This window comes from Desmodus rotundus, chromosome 9, assembly GCF_022682495.2.
Source record: "Desmodus rotundus isolate HL8 chromosome 9, HLdesRot8A.1, whole genome shotgun sequence".
NCBI classification, from domain to species: domain Eukaryota; kingdom Metazoa; phylum Chordata; class Mammalia; order Chiroptera; family Phyllostomidae; genus Desmodus; species Desmodus rotundus.
The window spans coordinates 78,974,758-78,994,322 of NC_071395.1; the positions used below are offsets into that span (position 1 = coordinate 78,974,758).

At 48.9% G+C, this 19,565-nt stretch overlaps 1 protein-coding gene across 9 annotated transcripts in view; it reads left to right on the forward strand.

The window, feature by feature from the left end:
- The first annotated feature begins 14,982 nt into the window (after positions 1–14,982).
- Positions 14,983–19,565, forward strand: part of MYO18A (myosin XVIIIA) — a 104,747-nt gene continuing 100,164 nt past the window's right edge. For all 9 annotated transcript variants that reach the window (XM_071219318.1, XM_071219319.1, XM_071219317.1 and 6 more), the window contains exon 1: positions 14,983–15,109. The gene's annotated coding sequence lies outside the window, so the exon portion shown is untranslated. The remainder of the gene's footprint in view (positions 15,110–19,565) is intronic.

Genomic DNA, 19,565 nt, shown 5'->3' on the forward strand with positions numbered 1-19,565 from the left:
CCTGGCCTGCAACCCAGGCATGTGCCCTGACTGGGAATCGAACCAGCAACTCTTTGCTTTGCAGGCCAGCACTCAATCCACTGAGCCATACCAGCCAGGGCTATTTTTATTTTTAGAAAGAAGGGAAGGGAGGAAGAAAGAGAGGAAGAGAAACATCAATGTGCAAAAGAAATATCAATCAGTTGCCTCTTGAAAGGCTCCAGCCAGGGACCTGGCCAGCAACCCAGGCATGTGCCCTGACCAGGAATTGAACTGGCCACCGTTCAGTTTGCAGGATGATGCCCAACCCACTGAGCCACACTAGTCAGGGATAGGCCTTGGTTCTTCTTGTAAGCATCTATGATCTTTGCTACTCCAAGGAAGGCCCAGAGAATTTTGCCCAGCAGCCTCCCCCAACCCCAGAAGATCTGAGTTCAGAAGAGGAGCAGGGTTCACCAGGTGTGGGGCTGATTTGCATGGTAAGGCCTGTAGCTGCTGAAAACCTGGGATTCGCTGCTTCTGACTCTGCCAGGTCCTTGCTATGTGACCTTGGGCAGCTGGCTGGAGCATCACCATTTCATATGATATGGGGTGGGATTTCTAGCCAGTCATAGAATCTTGTTTACTCCTTTTGTAGTTTTCCCTTTTGGATCCCAGAATCTAAAGGTCAACCCTTTCATCTCCTGCCTCCAATCAGGAAAACAAAATTGCTCAGCCAATACCAGTGGTTCCAAAGGTGGGGGCAGGCAATGACTTTGTTCCCCCGAGGACATATGGCAATAGAAACATTTTTTATTGTTATGGGGTGAGGGGTGCTACTGGCATCTAATGAATAGAGGCCAGAGATTCTACTAAACCTTCTACAACGCACAGGACAGTCCCCAGGAATGTAGATTATCTTGTCTGAAGTGTCAGTGTGCTGAGGTCGAAGTTGAGGTTGAGAAACCCTGACTAGCACAGAGAAATCTCTGTCCCATTTTTGAAGTTGTCCAGAAAGACTATGTTCTCATCCATTGCCTGAAAGCCCTGGCAACCAGAAACACCCTAACCTCATTCACTCATAGTGTTATTTTAGAACTTCCCCCTCTTTAGCCTTAAAGGAAGATAGAAAATAAGTTTCTCAATCCCCACATTCTTCTCGGGGAAGCTGGCGTTGTCCCCTCATCATTTCTATGTCTTGGTGATTCCTTTAGCTTCCTCCCATGTGCCGGTCAGGGCACATGCCTAGGTTGTAGGTTCAATCCCCGGTCTGGGAGTATGTGGGAGGCAACTGATCAATGCTTCTCTCTCACATTTATGTCTCTCTCTCTCTCCTTTACTCTCTATCTGAAAGCAATGAAAAAATGTCCTTGAGTGAAGATTAAAAAATTTCTTTTAAAAAAAGGAGAGGAGAAAGTTCCCCCATCTCCCCATCTCCCAGGCCCCTCCCCCTGACCGAGGAGGCAGCTCCTGCTTCCTGGGGGAAGTCTGAGTAGTCCGACTGGGAGTTTCCAGTGTCTCATTTCGTTTATTGATGAACACGTCCTAACTACCGAGTACTAGGCAAGGGCTTTTTAACTTCCTTCGGTTATCTACATTTTTGTGTGTGTGGTAAAACATGTAACACTCAATTTACCATTTTAATAATTTTCTAGGTTTACAATTTCGTGGCATATAGTCGTAACATTGTGCAATGCTGACCACTACCCATTTCCAGGGCTTTTTCTTCATCTCCGACAGAAACTCTGCGCCCATTAAATAACAACTCCCCACTCCTCCCTTCCCCCAGCCCCTGAAAACCTCTATTCTACTTTCTGTCTCTGTGAATTTTGGACAAGGAGGTTTTTTTGAATACATTATCTGTAATTGTCACTATGTCTCTGCAATTCCGTAAAAATCTCTATTTCACGCACTAGATAACAGCCCCAGAAGTTAAGTAATGGCCCCGCAGTCATATAACTAGCAACAACCTAGACAGGATTTGAATCTAGGTCTGCGGTCACTCATTCATCCAACACACACGCATCAAGCCCCTCATTCACGCTGAGCCTAGGAGTAGTGACTAGTAAGATGTAGACCCTGTCATCAAACGATTCACATCTACTGATGGAGAGAAATTTATGTAAATTAATGTGATTCTATGTAAATAAATGGAAATGACATTCGTTATGTACAACAGACCATGCGCTGGCCGTGAGGGTGGTCAGTCCTTTCTGAATGGGGTCAGAAAAATTTCTTAGAGAAGATGCTGCTTGAGCTGCTTGTTGGGGAATAAATAAGATAAGAATTAGCTGGAAAGACAGTGGGGCGGAAGAGGCAGAGGGAGCAGTGCCAGTAACCGCTCAGGAGCATGAAGCTGCCTGGATGTGGGTAGGACTTCCAGGAATTTTGAGTTCTGAGAGGTATGAAGGGCCCAGATCGGGTTGGAGGTACAGGCAGGGGCCAGATTGGGGAGGGTCTTACATGCCATTTTGGGGAGTTCAACTTTACCCTGAGGGCAATGGATAGACATTGAATGTTTTTTTTAAATTCTTTGTTTTAGAGAGAGAAGGGAGAGAGGGAGGAAGGGAGGAGGGGAGATGGGAGAGAGAGAGACATTGATTTATTGTTCTACTTATTTATGTATTGATTGGTTGATTCTTGTACGTGTCCCAACCGGGGATCGAACCGAAGCCTTGGTGTTATTGGGATGATACTCTAGCCAACAGAGAGCTACCTGACCAGGACCTACATTGGAGGAGGGTTTTTAAGCAGGGAAAGAAATGACCAGATACGCATTTCAAGGATGCAGGCATTGAGGGAGGTAGACCAGAGGGACAAGAATGGAGGCAGAGAGACTTAGAAGGGTTGTAATAACCCTGGTGAGAGAAGACACAGGGCGGGACTGAGGCTCTGCCATGGACTGAGGAGAAGGCAATGGGTGTGAGGGGTACTAACAGGGTAGCAGTGAGGGGACTCGGTTAGCAATTAGAAGTGGGGAGGAAGTGAAAGAGAGGCATTATGAGTAACAATCAGGATTTTGACTTGGTGCTACTTACCAAGAGAGTAGGTTTGGGGGGAAAGGTAATAATACCTAACATTAACGAAGCACTAACTATGTGCCAAATACTTTTCTAAGCCGAGTTAAACAAATGTTAACTCAGATAACCTTTATAACTTGATGAAGTAATGAGGAAATGGAAGCAGAGAACAGTTAAGCAACTTGCTCAAGGTCACACAGCTGTGGGCATCTGAGTCTAAGCTTGTACTCATAGCCACTATGCCACTCCCTCTCGGGGGAGTAAGTTTAGTCTGGACATGCCGAGTTGGAGACGCTTGTGGCCGCCTTAAGGAACCACATCCTCCAGAATCAGCAAGCGTTGGACCTATCGTGAGGAACACTGATGTTTCCATTTTGGAGAGTGGAAGAACAGCACATTGACTAGAAGGGAGCAGCCACTGAGAGAAGAATCGAGAGAACTAAGGGGCAAAAGGGGATTCACATGGTAGCTCCAGTATTCTGTCTGGGAGAGGATTTCAGGAAGGCAGCCAGTCAGCAGTGCAGACCAGGTCCTGCCTTGACCCTGAGTTTGCCCTGTAAGCTTCTGCTGCTGCTATAGATTGTATGTGTGTTTGGGAGACAGTAAGAGGGAGCTGATGGAGATAATGAGCGTAAATGCCGCCCTCCCTACCAAACTATGCCTTGGAAATATTTTCCATAATTCCCAGAATCAGAAGTTGCAGTAATGAAAAGTAAGATGAAATTTTTCAATGTGAGACCTAAAGAGCATCCACTGGGGAAGGATGGGGCTGTACGACCTCCGTCTTCCAAATCCTGACATGGTGTCCAGAAGTCATTTGTTACCCTGGAACCTGGAGGAAAGACTGTCTCCTGTGGCATCTTGGGAAAAATATTCCTGGTGCTATGTAGGTCTGAAAAAATTGCCCAGGACAGTTGAAGGTTCGAAAGCCCATTGAGTTGGAACACGTCAGCGGAGGCCTAGTCACAGCAGGAGCGTGCAGAGTGTCACAGTTAATTTGGGATTGCGTTGGGTTCCTCCTAAGCGTTGCTGCTTCAGTCCTTTATTCTTCAGTGTCCTTTTCTCCGTCAGATTGTTCTGCTCGTCCTTGTCAGGTAGTGAGTGGTGCGCCTGGTGGGTGGCAGGCACAGATGGAACTGGAGCTCTTGCTGTGGGCCAGAAATAGTGATGCAAATTACCTAGTTGCCGAGGCGTTACATTTTCACCCCCTTTCCCTCCCTACTCCCACCCCCACCTTAATTCCTTCCTTAAGGTTTCTGCTTTCTGTGTTCACAGATGAGTGACTGGGCCGGCTCCTGACCCTAGTGCAGAACCATTCCACCGTGGCTGGCAAGGTGTGGCTCTCCATCCTCCTTGTTTTTCCGCATTCTGCTGGCCACCCTGGGTGGAGGTGTAGTCTGTGGGGGTGAGCAGTCCAAGTTCACCTGTAATACCCTGGCTGCACAAACGTCTGGTGGTCATGCTGTCTATCTTCTTCTTCTTTTTTTTTTTTTTTTTTAAGATTTTATTTATTTTGCCCTGGCTGGTGTGGCTCAGTGGATTGAGTGCCGGGCTGTGAACCAGAGGGTCTTCAGTTTGATTCCCAGTTTTGGGCACATGCCTGGGTTGCAGGCCAGGTCCCCAGTTGGGGGCTCATGAGAGGCAACCACACATTGATGTTTCTCTCCCTCTTTCTCCCTCCCCCTCTCTAAAAATAAATAAATACATCTTTAAAAAAAAGATTTTCTTATTTAGAGAGGGGAAGGGAGGGAGAAATAGAGGGAGAGAAATATCAATGTGTGATTGCCTCTCGTGAGCCCCCAACTGGGGATCTGGCCTGCAACCCAGGCATGTGCCCTAGACTGGGAATCAAACCGGCAACTCTTTGGTTCGAGGGCCGGCACTCAATCCACTGAGTCACACCAGCCAGGGCCATGCCGTCTATCTTCTATGTTATCTATGTCTTGCACCAGATCACAAGGGAGGAAAGACTAGACGTGGAGAGGGAGTACCTGCTGGACGCCTTACAGAAGCTGGTATCTGGGGGAGCCATGCAGAGAGCCAGGCTGGGGTTCCTGGGGTCTTCTCCATTCCTAGAGGGACAGTTTCTGGTGGCAGAGAGGATTCTCCCCAGATGCCTGCAGACAGGGGCCCCAGACTGTGGTTGCACAGGGTCTTGGCCATCTCCATTGCCCGTGTGATGCCACAGGCCTTTATGGAACTGGCTGTTCTGGGGAGCGGGGAGGTGCAGCAATACTGTGTGTTCGGGTTTGGTGTTCCATACTTGATTCACCGCCACTTCTACCCTTGTCCCACTAGTACTGACTGCTTTGTGTCCAGGGCCACGGAGAAGATGATCTTTCTGAACTTCTTGTTTGGGGTGGGAGTGAGCTGCTTCTTCCTGACCCTGGTGGAGCTACACTGCAGAGTGAGCTGACATCTGACTGGGCAATGACACCTGCCAAAATAATCCTTATGGAAAAGGTCTGCCAACCCCTGTGCTAGGCCATTGGGAGCCATCACTCCCAGTGTGATGAGTCACTCGTCATCACTCTCCTGCTTGACCCTTGAGGGTGAGGAATGAGGAGTGGGAGTGAGGAGCCTGCTTTCTCCTGAAAGCATTACCTCCACAGGCATAGAGTACCGAAGTGATGAAGTGGGAGGCCTCCGGACCAGTCTGCCTGAGTTAAAGTCCCAGCCCTGCCACTCACCAGCTACGTAACTTGGACAAGTTGCTTCATCTCTCAGTGCCTCAGTTCCTTTACCTGAAGAATGGGAATAATAATAATAGATCCTACATCATAAGGATGTTGTGAGGATGAGATGAGTTCACGGATATGAAGTGCTTACCAATAGAAGCTGGTTGCAATAGACATTAGCCACTGAACTAACCTTAGCTGCCTAGAGTGTTGCTTTTTGCCTTGCTGCATGGTGCACTCAGAACGGTGGAATCAATTGTCAACTTCTCCCTCACTTGCTCCTATGGCTGTTGGTGGCCCAGTGCCCACAGAAATCATCCTTCCTATTCTCTCCTATACATGCCTCCTCCTTCCAGTTCCCACCTCACCTTCCCCAGCTCACACTTGCATCCTCGCTCCCCTGGACCGCAACTGCGGAAGCCGACAAGCACCTCCCTGCCGGCACTGTCCCCTCCCTCCAATTCAACCTGCACTGGTCTGCTGGCCAGCTCTCCTGGAAGCTCCTGGGTCTGGCATCTAGCATCTTCCATGAGCCAGCCCAGCTCTCCCTGTTCAGCTGGATCACCCACTCTTTCCAATTCCAGCCTCACTCGGAGCCAAGTCTGGGTCATCACCAGCTTCCTCACACCCTTTGCTTTTGCTTGTGTGCCCTCCTGGGGAGCTCCGCCTTAGCAGCCTTCAGAGCCCAATTAACTGGGTTCAAATCCTGCTCTGCCTCTCAGTTTGGCCTTGGGGTAACTGCTTGGTGCTCTGCAGCTCAATTTCCTTCTGTATATAAAGAAACTAGTAATACCTACTTCACAGAGTTGTTGTGAGGATTAAATGAGATAGTGTAAATAAAGTGTCAGGTACACAATGTTTCTTAGCATGCAGGAGGTGCTATTGTTATCGTCTAAATCCTACTATTATGAGCGCAAATCCGACCCTCTTCCTCTGGAGACTTCCTTTACCCCTCCTCTGGTCTTTTTCTCCCCTGAGCCTCCACAACGATTCCACGTGGTAATGAGTCATGCACTGTTCTGTCACTTCCCCTTTACTGTGGCTTTCAGCACTTGGTTAAATCCACCCTGCGTGTAACTGGCCTTTGTGCCTCTGCTGCAGGCAGGGTGGTAATGGTGGGCTTTGCAAGAAGAGGACGCACAGTCCTGCTCTTAGCTTGGTGCTTAGTGTGGGATAGGGGTTCAACTCATACAAGCCAATTTTATTTAACTCTTATATCTTAGGCTAGAATTAGAAGTAGGTCCACAGCCAGGCTACTCCTGAGGCATATCAGAAAACCAGAAGAGATGGAAATTACTTCCTCCCACAACTTGGGCCAATTTTAACAATCCTTTAATAGCTAAGGAAGTTCTTTCCAATATCTAATTGGAGTCCTGCTTGCTTCAGTGGAAGCTAATTTCCTGAGGCCTCAGACTATTGATGTCTCGTTCCTGAGAAGCAAGGGGGCAAGACGCCTTTTGGGTTATCTAAGAGGCTTAGATTCCATTTCCTAGGCCAGGGTTCAGCCAATTAGGGTCCTCAGGCCAAATCTGGCCCTCTACCTGTTTTTGTAAATCATTTTTTATGGGAACACAGATATACCTGTTTGTTTTTGTATTGTCTTTGGCTGCTTTTGTATTACAATGGTAGAGCTGAGTAGTTGAGACCAAGTCCATCTGACCTAGAAAGCTTAAAGGTTTACTACCAGCCCCTTATGGAAAAAGTTTGCTGACCCCTGTGCTAGGTCACTGGGAGCCTTTGAAGAATTCTAAGCCAGGGAGTGACATGATCATATCTGTATTTTAGAGGGATCACTCTGGTAGCCACATGGAGAAGGATTGGAGGGGATGAAGTAGAAGCCAGTGACTGGGAGGAAGCTGTGGCAGGCGTCCAGCTGAGCACTAACAAGGCCTGAACTGAGGCAATGGCAGAGGGGATGAGCAAACGATGCCTACTGGAGAGACATTTGTGGAGTAGAACCAATAGATGCCTGGGTGGGTGGGGACTGAAGGAGAGGGAAGAGGCAGGGAGAGTAGACTTCTGACTTCATGGACTGAGGGTTAAGGGTCATTTACCAAACAAGTCAGTGAGGAAGCTTGTACATTGGCTTTGGACATGATTCATCTGGGGTATCTGCAAGGGATGGTGATAGAACCAGACTAGCTTCCGGAGCGATTCCTGCCATGGAGATTTGGGAGTTATCCATTGTGCAGAAGGTGGTTGGAAGTCCTGGGAATGAACAAGAATCTCCAAGGAGGGGCGGTAGGATCCCAGGAGCAGAAGGCAGAGGCAGAAATCCTGGGAAGCGCCAACACTGAAGGTCAAGAGAGGATAAATATTCAGCAAGATCTGGAAGAAGAGGTTCTGGAGGCCAAGCTGAGAAGAGAGTTTCTAGAAGGAAGGCAGGTCAAATAGTTAGTAGTCAGCAAACCTGAGAGGCAGATCCTAGAATCTGCAATTGGGAGGTCACCGGTGGGGTGACTAACTAACACATCCCCTATGTGTGAGACTTTCTATATTACATTGAAAATCCCACATCCTGAGAACGCCCTCAGTTGTGGGCAAACCAGGACAGCTGGTCACTCTGCGGCTTACCTTGCCAAGAATGATGTCAAGAATGGTTTAGCTTGCAAAGTGACTAAGTTCTGGGGGCATCCCAATGAGCTGGCCACGCCTATGTCCTAGTGATGTCCTCGTCGAATCACTCCAAGCATAGTAACGAAACAAAGCCCCCTCTTTGTACAGCATTTGGCCCTGATACAACCTAAGTCAACCCTGACAACACACCTGTGAGGTAGGAGGTCATAGCCCCAATTTTACAGGAATGGAAACCGAGAGGTTAAGTCATGTAACTAAGCTCTGGTGGAAAGTAAGTGGCAAAGTCAGGCTCCATTCCAAGCCTTGTGACTCCAGAATCTTGTGGCCCGGCTGACTCCACAGCTCTGCCTACAGATGGCTATAGCCTGGGACACTGGGCTCGGGCGTGGCGGTGCTGTAGACCCCCTGCTCATTTCATTGCGGAGTCAGGCAGAGGCCACGAAATCCTTGGAAGCGCAGACAGAGCCCCACACCGTGTGTACGTGAGTACAGCAGTAAGGCTGCTCACGCACAGAAGGGCCAACATGTACACCAAGGCCGTCAAGAGTTTGTAAGGCAATAGGTGGCTCCTAAAATAATTTTTGTGGTAAAAATATGCATAACGTAAAATTCACCATTTTAACCATTTTCAAGTGTACAATTCAGCGACATTAAGTACATTCACAGTGTCGGACAACCATCACTGCTATCCATTTCCAGAACTTTTTCATCCTCCCTAACAGAAACTCGGTACTCATTAAGCAGTAATTCCCCATTTCCTCCTCCCCGCCAGCCTCTACTTTCTGTCTCTGTGAGTTCGCGTATTCTAGGTACCTCATATCAGTGGAATCGCAAACTATTTGTCCTTCTGTGTCTAGCTTCTTTTGCTTGCTGTGATGTCCTCAAGGTTCAATCATGGTGTAGCACGTGTCGGAATTGTCTTCCTTTTTATGGCTGAATAGTATTGGATACAAATGCTTCATTTTGTTTACCTATTCCTCTGCTGATCAAGAGGTTCTTTTTATTCTTACACTTCTAGTAAGACAGTCATATTTTTGATGTCTTAAAGTGTCATTTCAGAGACAATAGGTCACTGTGTGCTAAGTAGAAAGGCTACAGTACTTATGAAGTATTCTTGCCAAAATATAAAACTCAAAGCTGTTCAGTCTTCTAGATCTCTCTACCAGTTTATAGGAAATAGATAAGCCAGATCATCATCTTAAACTACACCGTGGGAGTGCAATCAGCAAAGTCCGGACTGTGGAAAACCTACAGCATGAAGGGTCTAGTTTCTCCAACAAATGACTTACTGAGGAAAAAAGGGAGAGAGAGAGATAGGAGAGAAACCTGTACATTAAAAGATACTCGATAGTCGTGTCAACTGACTACAGTGCGTAAATATCGATTCAAACAAAACAGCACTTTTCCAAAAGGCATTTACGGAGCTAAGTAGACATTTGAACATTGATTACTTGATGGTATTAAGGAGTTATTGTTAAGCAATTTTAGGTGTGACGATGATATTGTGGTTTTGTTTAAAACAGTTCCTTCTTTTAGAGAGGCACGCCTGAAATATTTTCAGATGAAGTGATATGATATCTGAGTTTGCCTCCAATTATTATACTGGTAGGAAGCATAGTTAAAACAAGATTTCCATGAGTTGATAACTATTGAAGTTTTTATGATGTATACTTTGGGGGTTGTTATATTATTTTGTTTGCTTTTGTATATGTTTGGATTTTCCCCAAATAAAACTTTTGTAATGTCATTTCAGAGCTGAGCTCCTTTATTTGAGGCTGACCTTCAGCAGGTACTCTCTCCTAAGAGTTTCCCCTTTAAGTTCCCTGGAGAGAGTCTCCACCCACACGCCAAGCTCCCATGCAAAGGAATACAGGACCTTAAGCTAATAAATGCATTTGGGAGACGGTATTCGAAGTGTGCCTTTGTCACCTGAACACTTGCTATCAGGAAGATTTGCAATTCGACGGGCTCTGTAAAAAACCGGCTTGCTAACTTGAGACCCTTTTTGGAGGGTCAGGTTGTGGTAGCCTGCCGTGTGATAAGAATCATCTCACGTGCTTTATATTTGCCATTTCTTCGAAGGCTCCCGATAACTTGGACACGTTATTATCAGCTCTCATTTTACAGATGAAGAAGTAGAGGGTCAGATGTTAGCGTCTGTTAACACTTACTATGTGTCAGGTACTGGGCCAATAATTGCCTTAAATGAATTCGCTCATTTTATCCTCTTGCAACCTTATGAGGTAAGCATTTTATTGTCCCCATTTTATAGATGAGGAAATTGAGGCTTAGAGAGGATAAGGAGTTAGCTAGCAGCTGTTAGAACACTTTTCCTCTCATGTGGGGCCCCAAAGTCCATACACTTCCCACTCCTCCCAACACACAGCCCAGCAGAGTGGTTCAGAGCAAGTGTTCTGGGCTGTGCTGTTTATTAGCCATGTGGCCTTGGGCACATGGCATTTTAAAATACATATATTTTTAAAAATATATGTATATTCTGGCATTGTGTGATTTTTAAAAAGATTTAATTTATTAATATTTAGAGAGAGGGGAAGGGAGGGAGAAAGAGAGGGAGAGAAACATCAGTGTACAAGAGAGACATCCATCCATCGCCTCTTGCACACCCCAACCAGGGATGAAACCCACAATCCAGGCAGGTGCCCTGACCGGGAATCGAACTAGCAACCCTTCGCTTTGCGGGACCATGTCCAACCAAGTGAGCCACCCAGGTCAGCCCTTGCGTGAATCTATTTATTTATTTTTTATTTTGTTTTTTTCAATCAGAGTTCATATATAATATTATTTTGTATCAGTTTCAGATGTTGGGCAAATTATTTCATCTTCCTAAGCCTAGTTTCTAATCTGCAAAACGAGAATAATAACAGCACCTTCTTAATAGGATGATTAGAAGGACGAAATGAGATGCCTGTCAAAGCCCCGGCCCACAGTAAGGGCTCAACTGATATAAGTGGTATTTATCATTATTATTCTTCTTTTATTATTATTTTATCATCTCTCTGAGGGAACTTCTCGTTAAAGTCAGGTTTCTTTAGGAGCTTAGGAATGCTCTGGAAAAACTGGCCTTTCCACAGTCCTTTGGGCTATTATATGTCGACACTGCTTTCCCATTTTCCCACGAGAGGGGAGAGAGATGCGTTACTTTTACTTTTACTTTTACTCTTACTCTTACTTAGAGCCAGGACAAGGATTATTCCAACCTTTGGGAAGTAAAAGACTAAATACCAAGTGATTTTGAGGCAGAGCCATTGTGGATTTGGCCCCAGTGTTTCAGTCTTCCCTGGTTTCTGAAACTGGTTCCTGGTTCGGGCTAGAGGTGTGCTACCCCACGAGTGCCCTAGATGTGGGCATGCATACATAAAGCAGGTTAATATGCCTACTCATTCACCGCCGTGGTGCAGGGAGAAGAACATGGGCTTTGAAGCCTTGGGGACATCCTGACTCTGCCACTCACAGGTTGCATCCGAGTCACGGACCTGTCTGTGCTTCAGTTTCCATAGCTGCGAGGTGGGGAAGATAGGATAATATAGCTAACAGTTACAGAATGCTTACTGTGTGCTGGGCACTGTTCCTTTTATATATGAACACATTAAATTTTTTAAAAATTAATAAGCTACTTTTAAAGCAATTATAAGTTCATAGCAAAATTGAGCTGGAAGCACAGAGTTCCTATACGCTCAAAGACTGCAGGGTTCACCCTTGGTACTGTATATTCTGTGGGTTTGGGCAAATGTATAATGGCATGTACCCATCATTGCAGTATCACAGAGAGTAGCTTCACTGCCCTTAAAGTCTTCTGCGCCTATTCATCCATCCTGCCCCCCCCGACCCCTGACAACCACTGATCATTTTGCCTCCATAGTTTTGCCTTTTCCAGAACATCACAGAGTTGGAATGATACAACCTTTCCAAATGGGCTTCTCTCACTTAGTAACTCTTTGAGGTTCCTGCATGTCTTTTCATGGCTTGATAGCTTATTTCTTTCTAGTGCTAATAGGATTCCATTGTCTGGATGCACCATAGTTTACCCATTCAGCTACTGAAGGATATCTTGGTTGCTTATAAGTTTTAGCAAGCTGTTATAAACATAAAGCTGTTATAAACATCCATGTGCAGGTTTTTGTGTGGATATGTTTTCAATTTATTTGGGTAAATAACAGGAATGCAATTGCTGAGCCATAGGATAAGAGTATATTTAGTTTTTAAAAAAAAACGCCACACTGCCTTCCGAAGCGGCTGTACCATTTTGCACGCCCACCAACAATGAAGGAGCGTTCCTGTTGGTCAGTGTTCCCGCCAGCATTTAGTGCGGTCAGTGTTCTGGCTCTTGGCCGTTCTAACTGGTGTGCAGTGGTGTCTCGTTGTTGTTTTTATTCGCCATCCCCTCTGTTTGCCGTCTGTATAGCTTCTTTGGTGAAGTGTCTGTTCAGGTCTTTGGCTCATTTTTGAATCAGATTGTTTTCTTATGGTTGAGTTTTAAGAGTGATTGGAATATTTTGGATAAGAGTCCTTTATCGGTTGTATCTTTTGCAAATATTTTCTCCCAGTCTGTGGCTTGTCTTCTCATTCTCTTGCCATTATCTTTAGCAGAGAAGTTTTCAATTTTAATGAAGTCCTCATTATCAATTCTACCTTTCATGAATCATGCTTTGGCACTGTAGGGAAAAATATCATTGCCGTGCCTAAGGTCACTCAGATTTCTTCCGATGTTATCTTCTAGCAGTTTTAGTTTCGTGTTTTGCATCTAGGTCTATGATCCACTTTTTTTAAAGACAGATTTTTTCAAAGATTTAATTAATTAATTTATTTATTTTTAGAGAGAGGGGATGGGAGGGAGAAAGAGAGGGAGAGAAACATCAATGTGTGGTTGCCTCTTGCACACCACCCACCGGGGACCTGGCCTGCAACCCACGCATGTACCCTGACTGGGAATCGAACCAGCAACCCTTTGGTTTGCAGGCTGGCACTCAACCATTGAGCCACCCCAGTCAGGGCCTATGGTCCATTTTAATTTTTGTAAAGGGTGTAAGGTCTGTATCTAGATTCATATTTTTGCTTGTGGATGTCCAGTTTTTTTTGGCACCATTTGTTGAAAAGACTAAGCTCATTTAATTTTCAAAGTAACCTTTCAGGCAGGCACTGTTATTATCCCCATTTTTCAGCTGCAGAAACTGAGGCACAGAGAGGTTCTATAAATCACCCAGGATAACACAGCTAGTACTTGACAGAACTAAGATTTCAACGAGCAACCTGCTTCTAGAGTCCATGCACTCAATCCCTAGCAATAATAGTCATGTCTCTCTCACAGGAAATGACATAATGTCTAGCACACAGTAGGTGCTCAGGAAGCAGTAGTGATAATCATTGTCCTACCTAGCCTCCAAGGCTCCACTCAAATGTCTTATCCTCAAAGTAGCTTTCTTTCCACCCCTATTCCCCCACCCCCATGTGAGCTCCCCAGAGAGAGGCTCCATGTCTTATTTCTCTGTGTCCCTCACTCTTAGCAGGCTCTCAGTAAATATTTGTTGAATCGAGTTTGGTTGCATGCCATTCCTTTATCCACAGTGAACATCCTGGGTGTGGTCTATTCCTCAGGATCACCCAGCTCTTATTCACCTCTTTGCTCCTGAGGCCCTCCCTCCAACTTTCCCGGGTGTGTCAGGTTGGGCCACCCCTGCATGGAGAAGCTCCTGGTTGGGCTGTCTATGGAGGCGACTACCCTTGTCTGCTATACACTTTTTCCTGAACTTTCTCTCCCCCCACCCCTCCAAACCTAAGACGTAGTACCTATATTGGAAGCCTGGTCTCTAAATGCTTCTGGCCTTGCCCAGGAAGTCTAAAATTCTTTCTCACTGGGTAGATCAGCTCACTTGATATGTACAGAACCGGAGAAACCCAGGGAGCAAATCTTGTTCTAAAAAGCTCCTGGCCCTGGCTGGTGTGGATCGGTGGATTGAGTGCCAGCCTGCAAGCCAAGGGGTCTCCCAGTTAGATCCCAAGTAGGAGCACATGCCTGGGTTGCAGGCCAAGTCTCCTGCTGGGGGTGTGTGAGAGGCAACCACACATGGATGTTTCTCTCCCTCTCTTTCTCCCTCCCTTCCCCTCTCTCTACAAAAATAAACTTTTTAAAAAGTTGTGAAAGGTGTTAATCTTGGCGTTGTTGGACTCTGTTGGGGATGAGTGCCACTTACGGCTGTGTTCCATGGGCCCTGGTCCACCCCTCAGGAAGCTCCACCTGAGGCAGGGCTCTCTCAGACCAAGCCACCAGACACCTATGGGCACCTTAGAGAGTACATTCTTCCAGTCCCACTTTGGACATGGCAAGCAGTGCCTGCTTTGGGCCGAGCCATCTGGCACCATCCAGCAGCACCCTATGTCTGCCTCTGCAGAGCCACCCTGGGAAGATGTGGCCAGCAAGATTCCGTTGCTTCCTCTGGACAGCATACCGTGAGCAGCACCCTCTTGGACACAGCCAGCGGAGTCCAGTGCCCGTCTTGTACAGAACCTGTTCTATACATTCAGTATGGCCCTAGTGCCTGGCCTGTGGATGTCCAGAAGCCTCTAGTGCCCAGTGCAGACAGGACCTCAGGCAGGATCTCTCAGACACGAACAGCGGTCTCCCAGGGCAGTGCCGGGTGCTCTCGCATGGCCCGCTCTGGAGGAGCGCCCAGGCGCTGCCCGGAAGGCCGGGCATTTATCCCCGGAGTCGCCAGCAGGGAGCTCCCTTTCGGCTCGGCTGCCGCGACCGCGGGGGGCGGCGCTGCGCTGCGCCGCGCTGCGCTCCAGCCCGGACCGGGCCAGGGCCGCTGGATGCCGCGTCTCCGCTTCTGCTGCCTGCCGGGCGGGCTCCGGCGGCTGGTGAGCGCGGGGAGACTGGGGCAGCCGCCTGATGGGCCCGGCGGGGCGGAGGGGCGGGCTCGGGACGGGAAGGCGGGCGGCGGGGCCCGCCGGCTCCTGCTCCCCCCACTGTCCCCTGGAAGCAGCGGCCCGGACTCCCGGCTCTGGGCTCCGGTCTCCGGTCTCCGGTCTCTGGTTTGTGGCCGCGCCTCGGAGCTCGGCTCCCGAGAGTGGGAGCCAACCGAGAAGGACGGAGAGGGCGAGCCCCGGCCCCTTTTGCCAGCGGGGGACGCGGGGAAGCAGGGCAGGGTGGTCTTCAGTTTGGGGGGATTTGGGGCTCGGGGGAGCCCAGGTGGCCCTAAGCTGCGGGATGGAGGCTGCAGCCTCGGGGGTAGAGAGCTTCTCCGGGCCAGGCCCAGGTCCCGCTGGCAGACCGACCCACCGAGGCTCTGGAGGGCAGCCGGGAAGGAGAGCACCTCCACAGAGCCCTTTATCCCTCCCAGCGGCCTTCACCCTTTCACTGCCAGGCCGCCAGCGAGCTGCTCTCAAAGGAGCAGCTGCTAGACAGCTGGCTAAACAATGGAGACCCCGCTTCCCCAGACCCCCTCCCCTTGGGACAGAAGATGGGGGTGGGTGGGTGAATGGTAGGCTTTGGAGATTAGGGAGTGCAGGCTGTCCCCTGTGACTGGCTGCTCACCTCACCTTTCCCTGTAAAGGGGTGGGGTGTGTGTGGGAAGGTTGGACAGCCTGCCCCAGGCCTCTGGGAGAGACTGCCCTAACGCCCCGCCCTGCTAACCTGTCATGCCAGTTGTTTCAACAATGGGAAGGGGAGGTGGTAAGGTTAGCTGTCCCCCACCCGCAACCCCGCGTTGGGGGGTTGCTGCTTGGTACCAAGCCTAGCGAGGAGTGGATCATGTTCCTGGCTGAGATAAGGCCTACAGGGACACTCCACACATCGGGGCTTTGTTGTGGGGTTGGGGGTGTCACCCTGTTGCAAGGCACGTGTGTCCTACTGATTAGTTGGAAAGGCTGCCAGCCAGAATGAGCTGGGGGGTGGGGGTGAGGAAAGGAATCCAGTTTTTTAGCGGGTACTCCTTTTGCTGGTTTGGCATGTGTTCGGCAGTGTCCTCATGGCTTGTGTTTGTGCAGGGAGGCCTGGAATGATGCTTCCCAAGAGGAGCTGTCCTGCCTAGGGTCTTCCTGCCCTCAGATGGTCCCCCAGAATTATGCAATTGGATTCCCTCTCCCCTTCACCTTGCCAATGACTTGGGCGGGTTTGCATGGATTCATTTTATGTTTGGAGTGCCTGGCATGTCTGTGGTTGCGGAGGCCTTGCAACTCCCCCAAAGTGCGAAGTGTGTGTGCATTGGGCCACGCTGGAAGGGAGGGAACGTGTTCAGGCAATTAAGAGCAAGATCACCTTAGCAAGATATTGACTCTAGACAGGTTCATGCTGACTTTCTATGGGCTTATCAGGTCTGGAGCTCTTTTGTGGACTAGTTGGTATGACGTCGTCATGGCAATGGACCCAGCTTTGCCTAACTGTTCCCCACCCTTTTGGTTCAGGGGCTATTTTCTATTTGGGGATACTGAAAGTTGCTCTCCAGAGGTCTCTGGCTTCCTGACAGACCTCACTGCTCTTTGTCAATGGCCTGCCACCTCCTCAGCTTCCCCTCTGCCTTTTTGTGATGAGGTCTTTCCAGGAAACATCCTCCTGATTGCTGGACATGACTGGTTATATATAGTCTTGGGTGGAGGTATGCTTGGCCATTTGGGGTTGGGGACATTGGAGTTGGGGCCTCAATTCCAGGAAGACAGTAGGGAAAGCTATTGTGTCGGGGATTTCGGGGACTGAGAAGGGTTGTAGGTGGGCGTGGGCGGGATAGAATGCTGGTGGTCACTTCCTTTGGGAGCTTTGAACTTTGAACATTTGACGACCCGACGCCTGGCAGCTCCGAGCACGTAGTTTGTTTACTCTTTCCCGGTCTGGCTCAGGTGCCAGGGTGTGTGCCTGAGGGCTTCCTCCCGTGCCTCCCATGCCCCAGGCTCTCCTCAGCTGCCCTCACTGATTGTGTCCTTCCTGACTCCTGCCCCGGCCCTCAGCCTCACTGCCGGGCAGCCTGGGCAGCCAGCCTTTTGCCTGGAGCTTTCTCCGCCGGTCCAGCCTGAAACTGCTCACTGCGGGGTGCATGTGTCTTTAGAAGTGGGACCCGAAAACTCCAGGGTCCCTCAGAGGCAGGTACCTGAAGGCGGATAGGCGGGGCAGAGCTGGTGCTTGTGTGAAAGGGAGAATCCACCCTCCTCGGGTGGAGCGGGGGTTGTTGGAACTAGGGAAGGCTTGGCACTGACTCGGTGTGTCACAGGTCTCCTGGGCAGCAGCGCTGTTCTTGCTCCTTCAAACCAAAGATCTGTCCCCAGCCAGGTCTCCCTCACCTGAGTGGACACTGCAGACTGGGACCAGAGCATCCCTGTGAGCAGCGTCCTGTTGGCTTTGGGCCCCATTCCTTGTCCCAGACCCCTCCTGGGGGGGTAAAGCTGAGGTAGCTTAACGGTTTGAGGGGATAAGAGGGCCCAGCCCATTTTGTGCTGTGATTAACAGATTTCTGCAGGATGTGGGTTGGGGGCTTGGTGGAGCTTTTAAGTTTTGCTTTGGGTCAGGCCTCGGAGTGCTTTAAAATCTGTTCACTGCACCTCAGCCCGTCACCGTCACCACTTTCCGAGGTGTACTGAATTAGAGGGTAGGGTGGGACAGTGGTAGGAGTTAGATTGGGAGGGTGAGTAGGAGACCTGGAAAGCCCCTTCCCCCTTACTTTCCTGCCCTTGCTCTGGAGGTGGGAATTGTGGGGCTTATAAATTATCCACATTCCTTTGACGTTTCAAATAGCTTAGAGTCAGGCAGCGGATTAAATTGTGGACTGACAATTTTATAGTACCTTCCTCTCTGCCAGGTACTTTTGTCTCTCTTGCGAGGGATTATTTTTATTATGCTCCGATATTCAGAGATGTTGGACGAAGGGCTCAAGGTTACACAGCAAATCAGGCAGGCCAAGATTAGAACCTGCAGTCTGTGGTTGAGCAGAATATTTCTCCAGCAAAGTCAGGGGCTTGGGGCCAACTCTGAACTCTCAGGCCCATGGACATTTTATAGTTGAAATAGCTGAGGCCTAGAGAGGGGACAGGACTTGCTCAAGGTCACACAGAAGATGGGGTGGGGATGGTAGTGTTAACTGAGTTCAGCGAGCACCCAGCAGGCTGCGGCAGGTTCCCCATGAGACGGAAGATTTGCACCTGGAAGAGCAGCAGGGGACCTGGCCCTGCTGCTGGCACCTCTCCTGCTCGCTGTTCTCCCGGGGCCTGTGGGATCTGCGTTCCAGAGGAGACCGGGAGGTGCCTCCGGGCTGTGGCTGCCCAGGGCCCTGTTGCTTGAAGGAGCAGGGGGCTGCCGGTTCCCTGCTCGAGGGCCGGCAGGGAAGAGAGCAGGGAGCAGGCAGGCGGGTAGGCGGCCAGGCAACTGATGTCATGTGAGAAGCGTTCAGTCTGAGTGAGGGAGCACACCTGGAGCCAGTAAGCTCCGTGTGACCTGGCGGTGAGTCACGGGGCTCTGCGGAGCTCAGCAGAACCCGCCAGGAGAAGCTCGGCGGCGGCCCGCCGCAGGGACAGGCGTCACCCTGCGCCGTACATGATGGGGCCACGGGGCCGGGCCAGGCCAGGTGCCCTGCGAGCCCCACTGGGCTGCTTTTGCAGTCTTCGGTGGGCCAGCGCGGAGATAAAGGCCTCGGGGCTGTAGGAAATGGCCACTCAGGGAGGTCAGAGGCCAAGCGAAAGAGGCCGGCTCTCTTGGGAAAGAATTTCCTTTGTATTTATTTATGAGTGTGGTCTGGGGTGGGGTAGGGGATTGACCCTTTTAAGTATCCACCCACAGCAGCCAAGTCTTGGGATTCTAACGTTATAGTTTCCATTTCCTGGGGTTTCTACTTTGCCAGCTGCAGGGTGACCCATTTAAATCTGTCCCCACTTAAAGCCACAAGACAACAGTGAGATCTATTTTAACCAAGTCCCCCAAGTCACTGAAATTGTTTCAAGGCATGAGAGGGCAATCTTGAATTTACTTTTGCAAACTTTGTTTACAGCTTTAATGCTAAATGGATCGCTGACCACTTTGTCAAACCTGCCTTTTTTCTTTTTCTTCATTTTTTAAAAATATTTACAGTCGCAAAAGTAATATGCTGAAAAAAAGTTTCACCTGCAGGAAGTGCCCTAGGTAGAAAGCGTTACCCCTCTTTGCCATTACCCCACAGACAAAAGCCACTGATAAATGTTTGCAATGGATCTTTCCAGACTACTTTTCAACAGCTTGTTCATATTTTATGGATATTTATAGCTTAGGATATTATGTTATATAAATATAATTTTATATAAATATTAAAAATATTTTTTTCTGTAGGAAATAAAGAACATGCACAAAAGTAGAAGGAAA